General features: G+C 39.4%; 1 long non-coding RNA gene across 1 annotated transcript; it reads left to right on the plus strand.

The window, feature by feature from the left end:
• Positions 1-1,595: 1,595 nt before the first annotated feature.
• LOC130541541 (uncharacterized) lies at positions 1,596-16,502 on the plus strand. The gene is made up of 2 exons (XR_008955609.1): positions 1,596-1,721; positions 16,368-16,502. It is a non-coding gene; the product is annotated as an uncharacterized LOC130541541 (long non-coding RNA).
• Positions 16,503-16,741: the final 239 nt, after the last annotated feature.

A 16,741-nucleotide genomic window follows, 5' to 3' on the forward strand; every position in this document is an offset into this window, starting at 1 on the left:
GATAATAGGCATTGTAGTGGACTGAAGGGTGTCCCTCAAAAAGATATGTCCACCTGCCAATCACCAGAACCAGTGAACATTGCTTTATAAGGCAAAAAGATGAAATTAAGTTAAAGATTTTGAGAGGAGGAGTTTGTCCTGGATTATTTGGTGGGCCCCAGATCCAATGACAAGTGTTCTTATAAGAGTGAGGCAGAGTGGGGATTTTGACAGACACACCAGGCGGAAGACAGACAGAAGAGGAGGCAACATGGCCTTGGAGGCAGAGATTGAAGTGATCCACCCTCAAGTCAAAAAAAGAATGCCTGGAGACAGCAGAAACTGGAAGACAGAAGTACATGATTCTCCCCAGGTGTCTCTGACTGGAGGGAGTGTAGTCCTCCTGAGACCTTGATTTCAGACTCCTGGCCTCCAGGATGATGAGAAAATAAATTTCTCTTGTCTTAAGCCAAGGTTACAGTAATTTGTTATGGCAGCTGCAGAATACCAATATAGACAACACACTGTTAGCTTTTAAAACTGTGTAAAACACACAAAACTCCATCTGTTCTAGACACTTGTTTGTAAACAGAGGAACTTTACTACATGCAAATTAGTGTTAATACTATCAGAAGTTGAACTTGGAATATTAGGTGTAAGTATTTGTCAATGTGATCGCTCCCCTTAAAAGCCTGTAACGTTGTTGTACTGGATATTGCTAATCAATTTATATTATTGAAAGCTTACTCTGAGTAGATCAAATCAATATGCCAGAAACCATAAGGGAGGGGGGAAACAGTGAATACAATGAAATAGTAATAGTAATAATAATAATAATATCTGGCACTATTCTAAGTGCTTTGCATATAATACACTTCACCTTTACAACATCCCTGTGAGGCTGGAACTTTTATTATCCCACTCTACAGAACACCGAGTCACTGAGAGGTTAGGCAACTTGCCCAGGGTCCTAGAGATGGTAAGTCGCAGAGCTGAGATTCAGTTTGTACTCATTTGACTGCCACTAACCTTGGGTGATGGCGAGAAGTAGACCTCAGAGGATAGAGAAACTTTCAATTGCTGTCATGCCCAGCTACAAATAAACTTCAAAAAAGTCACCACCATCTGATAATGTACTTCCTATGTAGGATAATTTCTGCAGAGTGTGTCCAGATTCTTAGCAGACCTGTGATAATATTAATACCTTGTTCTAAGTATTCAGTTTTCTCCTTAGGGCTGGGTTCACTCGTGGAGGACTGATGAGAGAGTGGGAGAATATTGCACCTAAGCTCTGTTTTTTCTTTCCTCTAATTTAGATATATGCAGATCTCAAAGTCTCTGACAATCAAGGCTCTGTTCCTACATAGGGCTTATGGGAAAGAATCGCACACCAGAACAAGATCCTTTTCACTGGAAGGATCGCTTGTCGGGGAGGCGAAGGGGGAAAGACATGGTAATGCCTGTTTGTTTGACTTCTCTCAGCCCCTTCTTTGGAGCAGTTTTGAATTTTTTGGCTCGGCTGCCCCATCACAGGCAGATGTTTGAAGCTCTTGTGCTCCATGAAGGTGAAAGAAGCAGACAACTGCCTCTTTTGTTTCTCTTTGTTAAGTGTTTTTTTTCTGACAGTCTCACTCTGTTGCCCAGGCTAGAGTGCAGTGGTAAGATCTTGGCTCACTGCAAACTCTGCCTCCCAGGTTCAAGGGATTCTCTTGCCTCCGCCTCCCGAATAGCTGGGATTACAGGTACGTGCCACTATGTCCAGCTAATTTTTGTATTTTTAGTAGAGATGGGATTTTGCCATGTTAGCCAGGCTGGTCTCGAACTCCTGACCTTAGGTGATCCTCCCACCTCGGCCTCCCAAAGTGCTGGGATTACAGGTGTGAGCCACTGCGCCTGGCCTCTTACTTCTCTTTTTCACCAAGTTGATGGACAAGAGGCTGTGAACTTTGATATACCAAAGAATCATGGGGTTTGTGAGGGTTGAAACTGCAGCAAACAGATGCCTTCTTTATAGCTGGAGAGGCTGTGAGAGGAGACTGTCCTGTGGGCAATAACTCTGGATGTATGAGACAGTGTGCCAAAACAGTTAACAGAAATTATGAAGCAATTTCGATTTATGTTGCAGCAAAAAGAAGAAGGAACAGAGGAAATTGAACTTCCAGTGAGGTCTGATAATTAAACTCAGGCATACTGACAGGGTAGCTGAACACAACAGATAAATAACTACTTTCCGGTAATTATAAGGCAGGATGGTAACATATTAGACAAGCTGGCTTGCTCGGTATTTTCAAGGCTGACATTTCGATTCTAGGGGATATTTGGATCTGTGCTAACAGATTTCTTTCTTTTTCCACACTTGCTTTTCCTTTTCCACTCCCTATTGCTTGCTGAAAATAAAATGTGATTTTAAAGTGCCACTGTTCAGCACGTTTCATGCGTCTGCTTCGCCTCACATAGCCGACCTCAAAACCCACTGCTGCTGGACGCAGTTGCTGAAGTGGTGTCTGCTTTTCTAAAAACTGTAATTATTTAAAAGATTTTAATCAGATGTCCCCTATTAGAAGAAAATGGTGCAAATCACATAGTCCATTTACAATCCTTCCTTGGCCATAGACTGCTAAAGCTTTTAACAAATCATTTCATAGCACAAACACTTCTTTTCACAAGAAGGAAATGGAGGCAATGGGTTCTTGTCTAAGATGCACTGTTTTCAACAGAAATAAAGCAGACACTTAAGTCAAGGGAACAAAACCACTCTCTTTTGTGAATAGGGATCACACTCAGACACCCAATTTTCCTTCTGTCTTTGAGAATAATGTTACAATACTTTTAAAAGGGGAATTTACATAATAGAATACAGATGTTGCCCTTTTCTATGTGATGTGTAGACTGTAGATTGTGTGGTATATAGACTTGATTTTCAGGCAGAAATTTTAAAATGAGTGTTTTTTTCATGGTCTGTCCTATAATCAAACCATCTCATGAAGATGAAGATCTGTCCCTGTGGGTCTCTAGCCTCAAGGATCTGCTGTGTCGTGACTCAAATTCCAGATGGTGTAGGTTTACTTTGTTGACCCAAACCCCATGTTTTCTTTCTTTTTTTTCTTTTAATTTAAAAAAACAGTATCATAATTTATTAATTGCTCTTGGGGAATGAACTTCCAATGCCCATCTTGTGGCCTGGCAGGGAGAAATTTCCCAGTTCTGTTTGAGCGAGCTGTCCACTCCACTTGGCACTTGAACAGGCTAAAACGGAATGTCTTTTGTTGTAAACACCTAATTTGTTCATTTTGAACTGTCTGAGTAACTAGATCAAAGACCAGTGTCAAATGCCCAAAGCAGTGTTTGTCAGCAGTGGACTTTTTATTCTTCTTGTTCTATAGCAACTGAAAGAGAAAAAGACTCGTACTGTATTTCCACAAAAGCGTAGGGAAGCTCGCGTTGGCAGCCTCTTGCGACAGAATGAATACATGCTACTGAGTACAGACCATTTGTCTCCTGATTACAACAGACCCCAGGGGAACTGGTGTTGGCTTTGAATTCCACCTCTCTTTTACTGAGCGTCTCCTCGCCGTGATAGTTCCACCCCCAATCCTCACAGCACAGAGCGCCAGGGACTCAGATCTCCTCTCTGCTGTGGGTTTTAGTCAGCTTTCTAAATTCAAACAGGGCCCTCTTGTTTGAAATGTGTTGACTTGTCTTGAATAGTAACATATATTTTTAAACTATTCTCATTTGGAATTCAGCAGTGGCCATAATGAATGCCTTTAGTGCTCCTGTGTGTTTCATATGCATGATAATAAGGGCTTCGGTGTAGAGGAAGGAAACAGAGAATGACGACCTAAAATGTCACCCAGTTCCTAATATTAAAAATGGTACAAAAATGGTAGAGCATATGATGGTCTTACTAGTTATGTGTGAACCCACCTGATCATTTTCCCCATTGATTTATAAGGGCTCACGTTGTTTTTCTCCCTACAGAATTGTTGTTTGGAAATGGACGAGAATGTGTCTTTATTATGCTAAGAGTACAGCTTTATTATTAGGCAGTCTTGAGGGCTGCTGGGATGCATTCTCCTTAATTACACCTATTTTCACTGATATTCCCTAAGAACTGCTCTGCTCATATTTCCATTGGAAGGCCAAGTTCAGCCTGAAAGGTTCACTTCCTACTTAACAGCAGTTGCAGTCATTAACATTTTTGTTCTTGTTTAGTTTTGCTTTATTGTTCATTTCCTTTAAAGGAAAGCAGATCATAAAACATTCGTGAAAGTTTTCTCTATTTCAGATTATCTGAATTTATTTTACACATTTGTCTCTGTTTTTTCTTATATTCTTATTCACTTTATTGTCTATCTTTGCAGTTATTTTTTCTTATATTAAGAAAGAGAAAAGAAGCAAGCTGTCCTTTGGCAGTCTCTTTTCCATTATGTTTGCACTGCTGGGAAACGCTGGAACAAAGGCATTCAAAGTGTTACTGAATGGGGCTCAGCATTCAGCCCTGCTGGTGAGGCTGCAATCAGTCTGACTAGGATGAAAATGCGTGCTTTTCAACACTGGTTGGAGATGTTTGCATTTATCTTTGGAATGCATGCCTGGTCCATGCAGTCATGTGATGTGTTTTTGCCATGTCCTTATGTGTCCCAGCTTTTTCTGTGGTAGGATGGAAGAAATGGAATGTGATCCATTAACCCTTAGTCGGTATGAAGTAGTCCAACAGATACTTCTCAAACACAAAGAGTCCCTGCTCATGTCAAAGTCAATTTCTAAAACACGTTTTTATCTGGGATTTAGTTCCTGTCCTGTGCTAGCCAGATGTGCATGTGGACAAGCTATGCCACTTCTGCTGACACGTTGGTAGTGAACAGTTCTGGGGTCATAAATAGCAATAATGGGATGAACCAAACAGGCAGTTGGTGTCCTCAGGCCTGGAAAAGGCATAGGAGGGTTAGGGTGGTTACTTAAGTCACACTGTTTATGTCTCCCATGTGCTAATTAAGATATAGAGCATTTCTACCACCCCAAAAATTTTGTTGTGCCATTTCACTGTCAGTTTCATCCCCAGCCTACAAGTATCCCTGTAGATTAATTTTTCTGCGAACACATTTTCTTTTGAATTGCCAAACCATGTCATATAATGTATATGGCACATCAGAAAAACAGATAGTACTTACTGCTTTTGGACTTGAGGTCTTAGGTTTAATTTATATTAACACTTGAATTCATCTGACAATATCAAATGCAATCTCTGTGTGTTAAAGATTTGTTGCAAACTGTTCTTTAATTTTCCCCGCTAAACTATTTAGTACTAATGACAATTCCTGAAAAATAAAGAGACTCAGTGGATGTTATAAGTATCTGGTTTATAAACTACTAAGCAAAGGTCTTTCAAGTTAAAGTTTGAAATGGGCACAAAGGCTCCAAGGGTCCTTAGAATAAAAGTTTCATAGCACATTTGCAACTCTTTTAAAAACCTCTTTGAGGCTGAGTGCGTTTACGCCTGTAATCCCAGCAATTTGGGAGGCCGAGACGGGCAGATCATTTGAGGTCAGGAGTTCGAGACCGGCCTGGCCAACGTGGTGAAACCCTGTCTCTACTATAAATACAGAAAAATTAGCTGGGTGTGGTGGTGTATGCCTGTAATCCCAGCTACTCAGGAGGCTGAGGCAGAAGAATTGCTTGAAGGTGGGAGACGGAGGATGCAAGGATGCAGTGAGCCGAGATCACGCCACTGCACTCCAGCCTGGGCAACACAGTGAGACTCCATCTCAAAAGAAAAAGAAAAAACAATAACAAAACAACAATAGCAAAATAAAAAAAAATTCCACCTCTTTGAGAGCTCATTTGAAGTTTCTAGCAGGGGAGGGTAGCTACCCGTATACCCTTGATGGAAGGCCGGCCCTCCTCTATGAGGGATGGTTATCCTCTTTGAGCATGCAGCTGCAGGAGGGACGCACGAGGAGCGGTGAGGAAGGGAGGGGACACCTGCCTAGCCAACCAGATCAGCCAAATCAACCTTGGCGATCAATGGGGTGACATGTGTCGCAGCCAGATCACCCTCACATCCATTAACTCTTAAAAAACCTCTTTGGATTAGCTAAAACTCTCCTTCTCTCTGTAGAACACAGTGACTAATGTCCATCATTCTCTCTCTGCAATCATCTAGCTAGCGGGCTGTTCTCAGGGGGGTTGTGCATTTGCCTCACCTGTTGAATTGGTGCCTACCAAGCATTTATTATGTTTATACTACACAAGTTTTACTTCCTGTTGTTATTATTTAATTTAATAAATATTACACCAAGTGGCAAAATACGAATGTCAGGAAAACAGTTTTGGGTTTCTCTGGAGAGAAATTTAATGCCAAGGAAAGACAAAGTTTTTTTTTTTTTTTTTTTAAAGAAACCCCAAAACTTGCTATCAAATTAAGTGGATAAGACAACTATTAAAAAAAAAAAAGAGGAAAGAATGGCTCTTTAAATTCTAAGACATCTAAAGAAACAATCGGAATTCAAAGCTGATGCATCATGGAAGTCTTTCTTTTCTTTTCTTTCTTTCTTTCTTTCTTTCTTTCTTTCTTTCTTTCTTTCTTTCTTTCCTTCTTTCCTTCTTTCTTTCCTTCTTTCTTTCTCTTTCTTTCTTTCTTTGTTTCTTTCCTCTCTCTCTCTCTTCCTTTCCTTCCTTTCTTTCTTTTTTTTTTCGGTTCTCCCTTTGTTGCCCAGGCTGGAGTGCTGCAGTGTCGTAATCATGGGTTACTGCAACCTTTGCCTCCCAGGCTCAGATGATTCTTCCACCTCAGCCTCCCAAGTTGCTGGGACTACAGGCATGCAGCACCACACCTGGCTAATTTTTGTGTTCTTGGTAGAGATGGGGTTTCACCATGTTGCCCAGGCTGGTCTTGAACTCCTGGCCTCAAGCAATCAGCCCACCTTGGCCTCCCAATGTGCTGGCTGGGACTACAGGCATGAGTCACTGTGCCTGGCCTGTTTATTTCTATTTAATAAACAACTATCTGGCACTTTCAATGAGCCAGTGCTGTTCTAAGGATTTTTCATCCTCCTAACTACTGTGTATGGTAGGTAATATCCCTTTTGACATATAAGGAAACTGAGGCACAGAGCAGCTATGCAACTTCCTGAAAGTCACACAGCTAGCAAGTGGCAGAGCTGAGATTCAGAACACAGGAGATTTGTCCAAAGCCTCTTTGCTTCCCACTGTCTTATCCTGCCCTTTTTATCCACCACAGTTTATGGAACTGTCCAACTAGCACATCTACTTGCGAGGTGGGGAAGGCTGTGGTCCTTCATCAAAAGACTAAAAATAAATGAATGTCTAAACCAAATTTACATTTTAGTTAAGCTAAAATGTTTACCTTTCTTCCTTTTTAAAAATAATTTCAACAGTTTTTGGGGAACAGGTGGTGTTTGGTTACATGAATAAGTTCTTTAGTGGTGATTTCTGAGATTTTGGTGCACCCATCACCCGAGCAGTGTACTCTATACCCAATGTGTAGTCCTTCATATCTCACCCCCTCCCCACCCTTCCCCCCAAGTCCCCAAAGTCCATTAGATTATTACGCCTTTGTGTACTCATAGCTTAGCTCACACTTCTAAGTGAGAACCTATGATGTTTGGTTTTTCATTTCTGAATTACTTCACTTAGAATAATGAATGGTCTCCAACTCCATCCAGGTTGCTACAAATGCCGTTATTTCATTCCTTCTTGTGGCTGAGCAGTACTACTTTTTCATGGGATTTTTTTTTCTTTTCTTGCTGGTTTGTCAGAGTTCCTTGTAGATTCTGGATACTAGTCCTTTGTGGATGCATAGTTAGCGAAGATTTTCTTCCATGCTGTGGGTTGTCTGTTTACTCTGCTGATTTTCTTTTGCTGTGCAGAAGCTTTTAAGGTTGATTAAGTCCCACCAATTTATCTTTGTTTATGCTGTATTTGCTTTTGGGTTCTTGTTCGTTAACTCTGCCTGAGTCAATGTCTAGAAGAGTTTTTCCAACGTTATCTTCTAGAATTTTTATGGTTTCAGGTCTTATATTTCAGTCTTTGATCCACCTTGTGTTGATTTTTGCATCAGGTGACAGATGAGGATTCAGTCTCATCCTTCTACACGTGGCTTGCCAATTATGCCAGCACCATTTGTTGAATAGGGTGTCCTTTCTCCACTTTATGCTTTTGTTTGCTTTGTCAAAGATCCATTCGCTATAATTATTTGGCTTTATTTCTGGTTTCTCTATTTTGTTTCATTGGTCTAGATGCCTACTTTTATACCAGTACCATGCTGTTTGGTAACTATAGCCTTGTGGTATAGTTTCATGTCGGTTAATGTGATGCCTCCAGATTGTTTTTTTTGCTTAGTCTTGCTTTGGCTATGTGGGCTCTTTTTTTGGTTTCATATGGATTTCAGGATTGTTTTTTCTAGTTCTGTGAAGAATGATGATGGTATTTTGATGGCAATTGCATTAAATTTATACATTGCTTTTGGCAGTATGGTCATTTTCACAATATTGATTCTACCCATCCATGAGCATGGGATGTGTTTCCATTTGTGTCATCTATGACTTCTTTCAGCAGTGTTTTGTAGTTTTCCTTGTAGAGATCTTTCACCTCCTTGGTAAGGTATATTCCTATGTATTTTATTTTTCTTGGAGCTGTGGTAAAAGGGGTTGAGTTATTGATTTGATTCTCACCTTGGTCGTTGGTGGTGTATAGCAGTGCTACTGATTTGTATACGTTGATTTTGTAAAGTGGGCATCCTTGTCTTGTTCCAGTTCTCAGCAGAAATGCTTTCAACTTTTCCCCATTCAGTATAATGCTGGCTGTGGGTTTGTCATAGATGGCTTTTATTACTTTAAGGTATGTCCCTTTTATGCTGATCTTGCTGAGGGTTTTAATCATAAAGTGATGCTGGATTTTGTCAAATGCTTTTTCTGCACCTGTTGAGATGATCATATGATTTTTCTTTTTACTTCTCTTTATATAGTGTATCACATTTATTGACTTGCATATGTTAAACCATCCCTGCATCCCTGGTATGAAACCCACTTGATCATGGTGTATTATTTTTTTTTTTTGACATGCTATTAGATTCTGTTACCTAGTATTTTGTTGAGGATTTTTGCATCTGTATTTGTGAGGGATATTGGTCTGTAGTTTTCTTTTTTGTTATGTCCTTTTCTGGCTTTGGTATTAAGGTGATACTGGTTTCATAGAATGATTTATGGAGGATTTTCTCTTCCTCTATCTTTTGAAATAGTTTCAGTAGAAATTGGTACCAATTCCTCTTTGAATGTCTAATAGAATTCAGTTGTGAATCCATCTGGTCCTGGACCTATTTGTTGGCAACGTTTTTATTACTGTTCCAATCTCACTATTTGTTATTGGTCTGTTCAGAGTTTCTGTTTCTTCCTGGTTTCATCTAGGAGGGTTGTATATTTCCAGTAGTTTATCCATCTCCTCTAGGTTTTCTAGTTTGTGTGCAAAAAGGTGTTCATAGTAGTCCTGAATGATCTTTTGTTTCTGTGGTATCAGTTGTAATATCTCATTTCATTTCTAATTGAGCTTATTTGGATCCTCTCTCTTCTTGTTTAATTATTGATTTTTTAAAATCTTTTCAAAGAAACAGTTTTTTGTTTCATTTATCTTTTGTATTTTTTTTTTTTTTTTGCTTCAGTTTCATTTAGTTCTGCTCTGATCTTTGTTATTTCTTTTCTTTTGCTGGGTTTGTGTTTGATTTGTTCTTGTTTGTTTACTTCATTGAGATGTGAGCTTAGATTATCTATTTGTGCTCTTTCAGGCTTTTGATGTAGGCATTTAATGCTATGAACTTTCTTAGCACAGCTTTTGCTGTATCCCAGAGGTTTTGATAGGTTGTGTCACTATTATCATTCAGTTCAAAGAATTTTTAAATTTTCATCTTGATTTCATTGTTGTCCCAAAATTCATTCAGGAGTCAATTATTTAATTTCCATGTATTTGTATAGTTTTGAGGATTCCTTTTGTAGTTAATTTTCAGTTTTATTCCACTGTGGTCTGACAGAGTGCTTGATATAACTTCAGTTTTCTTAAATTTATTGAGACTTTTTTGTGGCCTATCATATGATCTATCTTGGAGAATAATCTAGGTGATGATGAATAGAATGTATATTCTATAGTTGTTGGGTAGAATGTTCTGTAAATATCTGTTAAGTCCAATTGTTCTATGTTATAGTTTAAATCCATTGTTTCTTTGTTGACTTTCTGTCTTGATGACCTGTCTAGTGTTGTCAATGCAGTATTGAAATCCCCCACTATTATTGTGTTGCCGTCTACCTCATTCCTTAGGTTTAGTAGTAATTGTTTTATAAATTTGGGAGCTTCACTCTTAGGTGTGTAAATATTTGGGATATTTTCATGTTGGACTAATCCTTTTATAATTGTATAATGTTCTTCTTTGTCCTTTTTCACTGTTATTGCATTAAAGTCCATTTTGTCTCATATAAGAATAGCTACTCCTCCTCACTTTTGGTTTCCATTTGCGTGAAATATCTTTCTCCATCCCTTTACCTTAAGTCTATGTGAGTCCTTATGCGTTAGGTGAGTCCCTTCAAGATAGCAGATACTTGGTTGGTAGAATTTATCCACTCTGCCATTCTGTATCTTTTAAGTGGGGCATTTAGGTCATTTACATTCAATGTTACTACTGAGATAGGAGGTACTGTTCTATTCATGCTAGTTATTGCCTGAACATCTTTTTTTTTTTTCCCATTGTGTTACTGTTTCATAGGCTCTGTGAAATTTATGCTTTGAGGAGGTCCTATTTTGGTGTATTTCCAGGTTTTGTTTCAAGATTTAGGACCCCTTTTAGCATTGCTTGTAGTGCTGGCCTGGTAGTGGCAAAGTCTCTCAGCATTTGTTTGTCTGAGAAAGACTTTATCTCTCCTTCATTGTGAAGTGTAATTTTTCTGGATACAAAATTCTTGGCTGGCAATTATTTTGTTTGAGGAGGCTAAAGATTGGACTCCAATCCCTTCTGGCTTGAGGGTTTCTACTGAGAAATCTGCTGTTAATCAGATAAGTTTTCCTTCAGAAGTTACCTTTTGCCTCACAGATCTTACGATTCTTTCCTTTGTCTTGACTTTAGATAACCTGATGACTGTGTGCCCAGGCGATGATCTTTTTGTGGTGAATTTCCCGGGTATTCTTTGAGCTTCTGGTATTTGGATGTCTAGATCTCTAGCAAGCCCGGTGAAGTTTTCCTTGATTATTTCCTCAAATAAGTTTTCTGAACTTGTAGATATTTCTTTTTCTTCCTCATGAACACCAGTTATTCTAATGTTTGGTCATTTGACATAATCTCAGATTTATGGAGGCTTTGTTCATTTTCTAAAAATTTAGTTTTCTTTGTCTGTGTTGGATTGGGTTAATTCAAAAGGCTTGTCTTCGAGCTCTGAAGTTCTTTCTTCCACTTGTTTGATTCTATTGTTGAAATTTTCCAGTGTATTTTGTATTTCTCTAAGTGTGTCTTTCATTTCTAGAAGTTGTGATTGTCTTTTCTTTATGTCTATTTCTCTAAAGACTTTTTCAATCATATCCTATATTGTTTTTTGAAGTTAAGTTGATTTTCACCTTTCTCTAGTAACTCCTTGAGTAGCTTAATAAACCTGCTGAATTCTTCATCTGGCAATTCAGAGAGTTCTTCTTGGTTTAGCTAGTGTGATCTTTTGGGGTGTTATAGAACCTTTTTTTTTTCATGTTATCAGAATTACTTTTCTGGTTCCTTCTCATTTGGGTAGACTCTTTCAATGGAAAGATTTGGAATTCAAGGGCTGCTGTTCAGATTTTTATGTCCCAAGTGGTGATCCCTTAATGTGGTGCTCTCTCCCTTCCCCTAGGGATGGTGCTTCCTGAGAGCTGGACTGCAGTGGTTGTTACTGTGCTTCTGAGTCTACCCACCCAGTGGGGCTACTGGGCTCTGGATTGTTGTTGCAGAATGTCTGCAAATAATCCTGTTATATGATTCATATTCGGATCTCCCAGCCATGGATACCAGCACCTACTCCAGTGGAGGTGGCAGGGGAGTGAAGTTGACTTTTTGGAATTCCTTGATTGTAGTTTTGTTCAGTGTGCTGGTTTTTCTCAAATGCTGGTTATGCTAGCAGTCAAATTGTCACATGGACAGACTCAGGACCTCTGATAAGCCAGGATGTTGCAGGCAGTGAAATTAGCTGTTGTTTTCTTCTTCCTTGGGGCAGGGTTGTTCTTGTATGAGTTGCTGTAATGGCTTGAGTTGGTTAGCCTCCAGCCAGGAGGTGGTGCTTTCAAGAGAGCACCAGCTGTGATAGTAGAAAGGAGATACAAGCTTACCCTATGTTGGCTAGAATAAGTATTTGGGTTTCTCAGGTGATGGGCAGGGCCATAGAGCTCCCAAGAGTTTATGTCTTTTGTCTTTGTCTACCAGGGCAGTAAACCATCAGGTTGGGGCAGGGTTAGGTGGGTCTGAACAAAAACTCACCTTAGGCAGGGCTTGCTGTGGCCACTGTGGGGGATGGGAGGTGCTTCTCAGGCCAATGAAGTTATGTTCCAAGGGGGTTATAGCTGCCTCTGCTGCATCATACAAGTCACCAGGGATGTGTGGGAAAGCCAGCAGTGACAGGCCTCACCCTGCTCCCACACAGCCAGCAAGGCCAGTCTTTCTCCTGCTGTGCCCCACCAGGAAGCTGTGCAGGGCAGAAATCTTGCCCCAGGCTACAAGCTTCCCCACTGAGAAAGCAAGTAGGGCTCTCAGGCCTCTCCCCTCCTTAACTTCCCACACTGTCAGCTGTGGCTTCTGCCCTCCTATCTGCACTTCCCATTCACTCCCCTGGATTCTGCTTAGAAAAATTTGTGCTCAGTCAAAAATTATTAAAGCTCAGCTAGAAGTTTCCTTCACCCTGTGGCCCCTCCCCTGTTCTGCTGGCTTCCTCCCCAAGGGCTGCTGTGAGATAAAGCCAGGGATGGCTTCCCTGGGCTCAAGCTCAGGACTAGGAGTGCCTACAGGGCTCTTCCCGCTGCTTCTTCTACTTTCATATTTTGCTTGGCTCCCTGAATCTGTTTCAGCTCTAGGTAAGGTTACATCTTTCTCTCATGATCTGGATTTTTAGGTTCCCCAGTGGGGATGTGTGTTCAGAGACAGACTTTTCCCCCTCTTCACACTTTGAGAACTCACAGTTTTTCAGCTGTCTTGAAGTTTGCAGCCGCAAGCCTCTTCTTTCAAAGGGTCTGTGAATTCTTTCAGTTTTCCTGTTATGTTCCTGCTGTAGTTCTTGGAGCAAAGGTTCATGATGTGAGTCTCCACATGCTGTTCTATTTGTCCAAGTGGGAGCTGCACATTAGTCCTGTCTCCTATCTGCCATTTTCCTCTCTTCCTTTTTGAATACCAGCTTTAACTCATTCTTATGTACTGATCTAATTCTGTTGGATAAGTGAGCTTCTACTCTACAAAGAATGGCTCAACATCTTCAGTTACCATCAAGTTTTTTAAAAGCACCACTGTTTATTAAATTTGTTAGCAAGGCCAATGTTATCTACAAAATAAAAAAATTTGGATTAGATAATTTATCAGACCCTTTTTAATTCATATGTTTTGTGGTCACATAAGTTTAGCTTCTGAGTGGCTTTGTTAGCTTTAGTTTGTTTTATGACCACAGATGTACATACCATTGACTTTGCCCATCCATTTCATAATTGGAAAACAGAGAAAGAGGTAAGTTAAATAGACTGAAACCATCTCCACTATTGGCAAACCAACTATTGATTAGTCATGTTCTCTTGTGAAGGAGAAAAATCTCTTTTTTAGTCTTATATATTTTTTAAAATTAAGAAGTAATTTATATACAGTGAAATACTCAGATCTTAAGAAAACAGTTCCATGAGTTTTGTAAATATATACACCCATGTAATCTATACTTCGATTAAAATACATGTATCATTTTCATCACCTTAGAAAGTACTTTTGTGCCCATCTAGCCAATTTCCATTCCACCATACAGGCAACCAATTTTCTGATTTTTTTCCTATTGAGGAGTTTTTTTCTAAACACATTTGTTTTTAAATTGCCATGCAATATTGTACAGAACATCAGAAAAACAAATGGTATTGCTTTTGGAGTTGAAGATTTAGGTCTAATTTTATAATGCTTGGATTCGTCTAACAATATAAAATTTCATTACTAAGCAAATAATACTATGCCAATTTCATTCATCTATTGAATACTGATTTTTAAAATGTCTTCTGAGAAAGGAAAGCATGAGTCCAAAGGCCTTGGGTTTTTCACAAGGTTTGCATGAATTTCCGTAAATAATGAAATTTTTCATGCTCTCTCTCTCTCTCTCTCCCTCTCTCTGTCTCTCATTCCTCATATGCAAATTGAGAGAATCAGACTAATGGTTTTCTAAGAAAGGCATCTTACAGATTTAACACTTTGATGCTGTATTGTTTCCTCAGAGCGCTACATCTAAAACACCTTATAAATCCAAAATAAGTCATTACTTTTTTTAATATCCTTTGAATTATGTGGATGTTTATGTGGTTGTTGTAGAATGTGATACCTATGAAAGAAAAAAAATAATTTCAAAGTCCTTTGTTCAGTTAGTATCCATTTATTTACGTTTTTAATGCTATTGCATGCCTTCCCCCAAACTTGATGGCATCAAACAATAATTTATTACTATCTCAGTTCTGTGGGTTGACCAGATTCAGCAGGGTGGTTTTCACTAGGGATTTCTTATGTGGTTGCCATGAAATAGCAGCTAGAGGTGGCCGAATCTAGAGTAATCTGAAGGTGTCTTCACTCATATGTCTTGGGTTGGGGCTTGGCATGGCTGGAATAGCTGGAAAAAGTTGGATATTTGTCGTCATGCAGCTTCCCCACATGGCTCATTGATCTTCTTCATGGCATGGGGATTTCAAAATGCTCAGACTTTTCTTTTCCCTTTTTTTTTTTTTTACATAGTGGCTAGCTTTTCCCCAGAGTGAGTGATGTTAGCTAGAGAGACAGAATCCTGCTGCTAGGCTTCTGTGGGTCTAGCCTATGAAGGAGCCTAATCATAAAGTATATCTTATCACCATCTCAACCTTTCATTTGTAATTTAGTAACTACACCTACCCAGATACAAAAGGATGGGAATTAGATTTCACTCCTGGATAGAAGGCCTGGCGCCATGGCTCACGCCTGTAATCTCAGCACTTTGGGAGGCCAAGGTGGGCAGATCACAAGGTCAGGAGTTCAAGATCAGTCTGGCCAGCATGGTGAAACCGCGTCTCTACTAAAAATACAAAAATTATCTGGGCATGGTGGTGCGTGCCTGTAATCCCAGCTACTTGGGAGGCTGAGGCAGGAGAATTGCTTGAACCTGTGAGGCAGAGGTTGCAGTGAGATGAGATTGCACCACTGCACTCTAGCCTGGGTGACAGAGCAAGACTGTCTCAAAAAAAAAAAAAAAAAATTTGCAGCCATCTTTAATCTAACATAAAGAAGTTTATATTTTTAGATCTGTAGCCTGAGTCTCTCTCTTTTGTATGCTTAACAAACTTTAATGTATAATTAATCATTTAATAGTTAACTCATCTATAAGTCAAAAGATCTCATAATTTTTAATTATGGAATCTTGACCAAATTACCCCACCTATTTTAAATTTGGACTTTTTATCTGTAAAACCTGTCCTCTCTCCCTTTCAAAAGGATTATATGAGTCAGATGTGATAACATATGTAAAAGTATAAAACTATGAAAATCATGGAAATGTAAGTTATCATCTTGGTTATTACTAAAATAATTTTGACTCCATTTTTTTTCCTGCAAAACAGTGAAACAAAATAAATGGCTTCTTAAAGTAGTTGAATTTCCCAAGTCGGTTCTAGATACATCACCTTTTTCCTTTGCCATGAACGGCCATGCTCACAGAGCCCTTTCCTGAGCTCTGTACTTAAAATGGCCTCTGAGGCCAGGTTCAGTGGCTCACCCCTGTAATCCAAGCACTTTGGGAGGCTGAGGCAGAAGGATCACTTGAGGCCAGAAGTTCAAGATCAACCTGAGCAACATAGTGAGACCCCATCTCTAAAATTTTTTTTTTTAATAAACTAGCCAGGTGTGGTGGCATGAGTCTGTAGTTTCAGCTACTTTGGAGGCTGAGGTGGGAGGATGGCTTGAGCCCAGGAGGTTGAGGCTTCAGTGAGCCATGATCATGCCACTGCACTTGAGCCTTGTGACAGTATAAGAGCCAGTCTCAAAAAAAAAAAAAAAATTAAAATAGCTTCTGACTATTGAGCTTACCATACTTTTAAAAAATAACACTAACTCTAATCTCCACCTAAAAAAAATTGCATATTCATTCATCTACCTATTTGCTTTCCGTCTCTTCTAGAACATGAGATCCTGTGGACAGAGACTCAGAGTTTCCTCAGTGCTGATAAGAAACTGGCAATTACCAGACAATTAACAAACATTTCTGAATAAATGAATGACTGAATAAATGACTGGTGTTATTACCGTTGACCCATCTGGCATCCTAGTTTTGAAGTTTCTTTCCCTTTATAGCTCTTACAGCTTTCACTTACTTTTGCCTTCAACAATATATTATAGTTCATCTTGAAACTAGTCACTTCCTAGAGTGACTCCTTTTCTCAGTCTTCCCTGTCTAATTTTGGCCTCTTACAGCTATGATAAAATCTTGGCAATCCTTTTTGTAGCATGTCTCTGAAATATGTCTCATTCTTTCCATTTTTACTACCATTGTCT

Source organism: Pan paniscus, chromosome 4, assembly GCF_029289425.2.
Source record: "Pan paniscus chromosome 4, NHGRI_mPanPan1-v2.0_pri, whole genome shotgun sequence".
Lineage (NCBI taxonomy): Eukaryota > Metazoa > Chordata > Mammalia > Primates > Hominidae > Pan > Pan paniscus.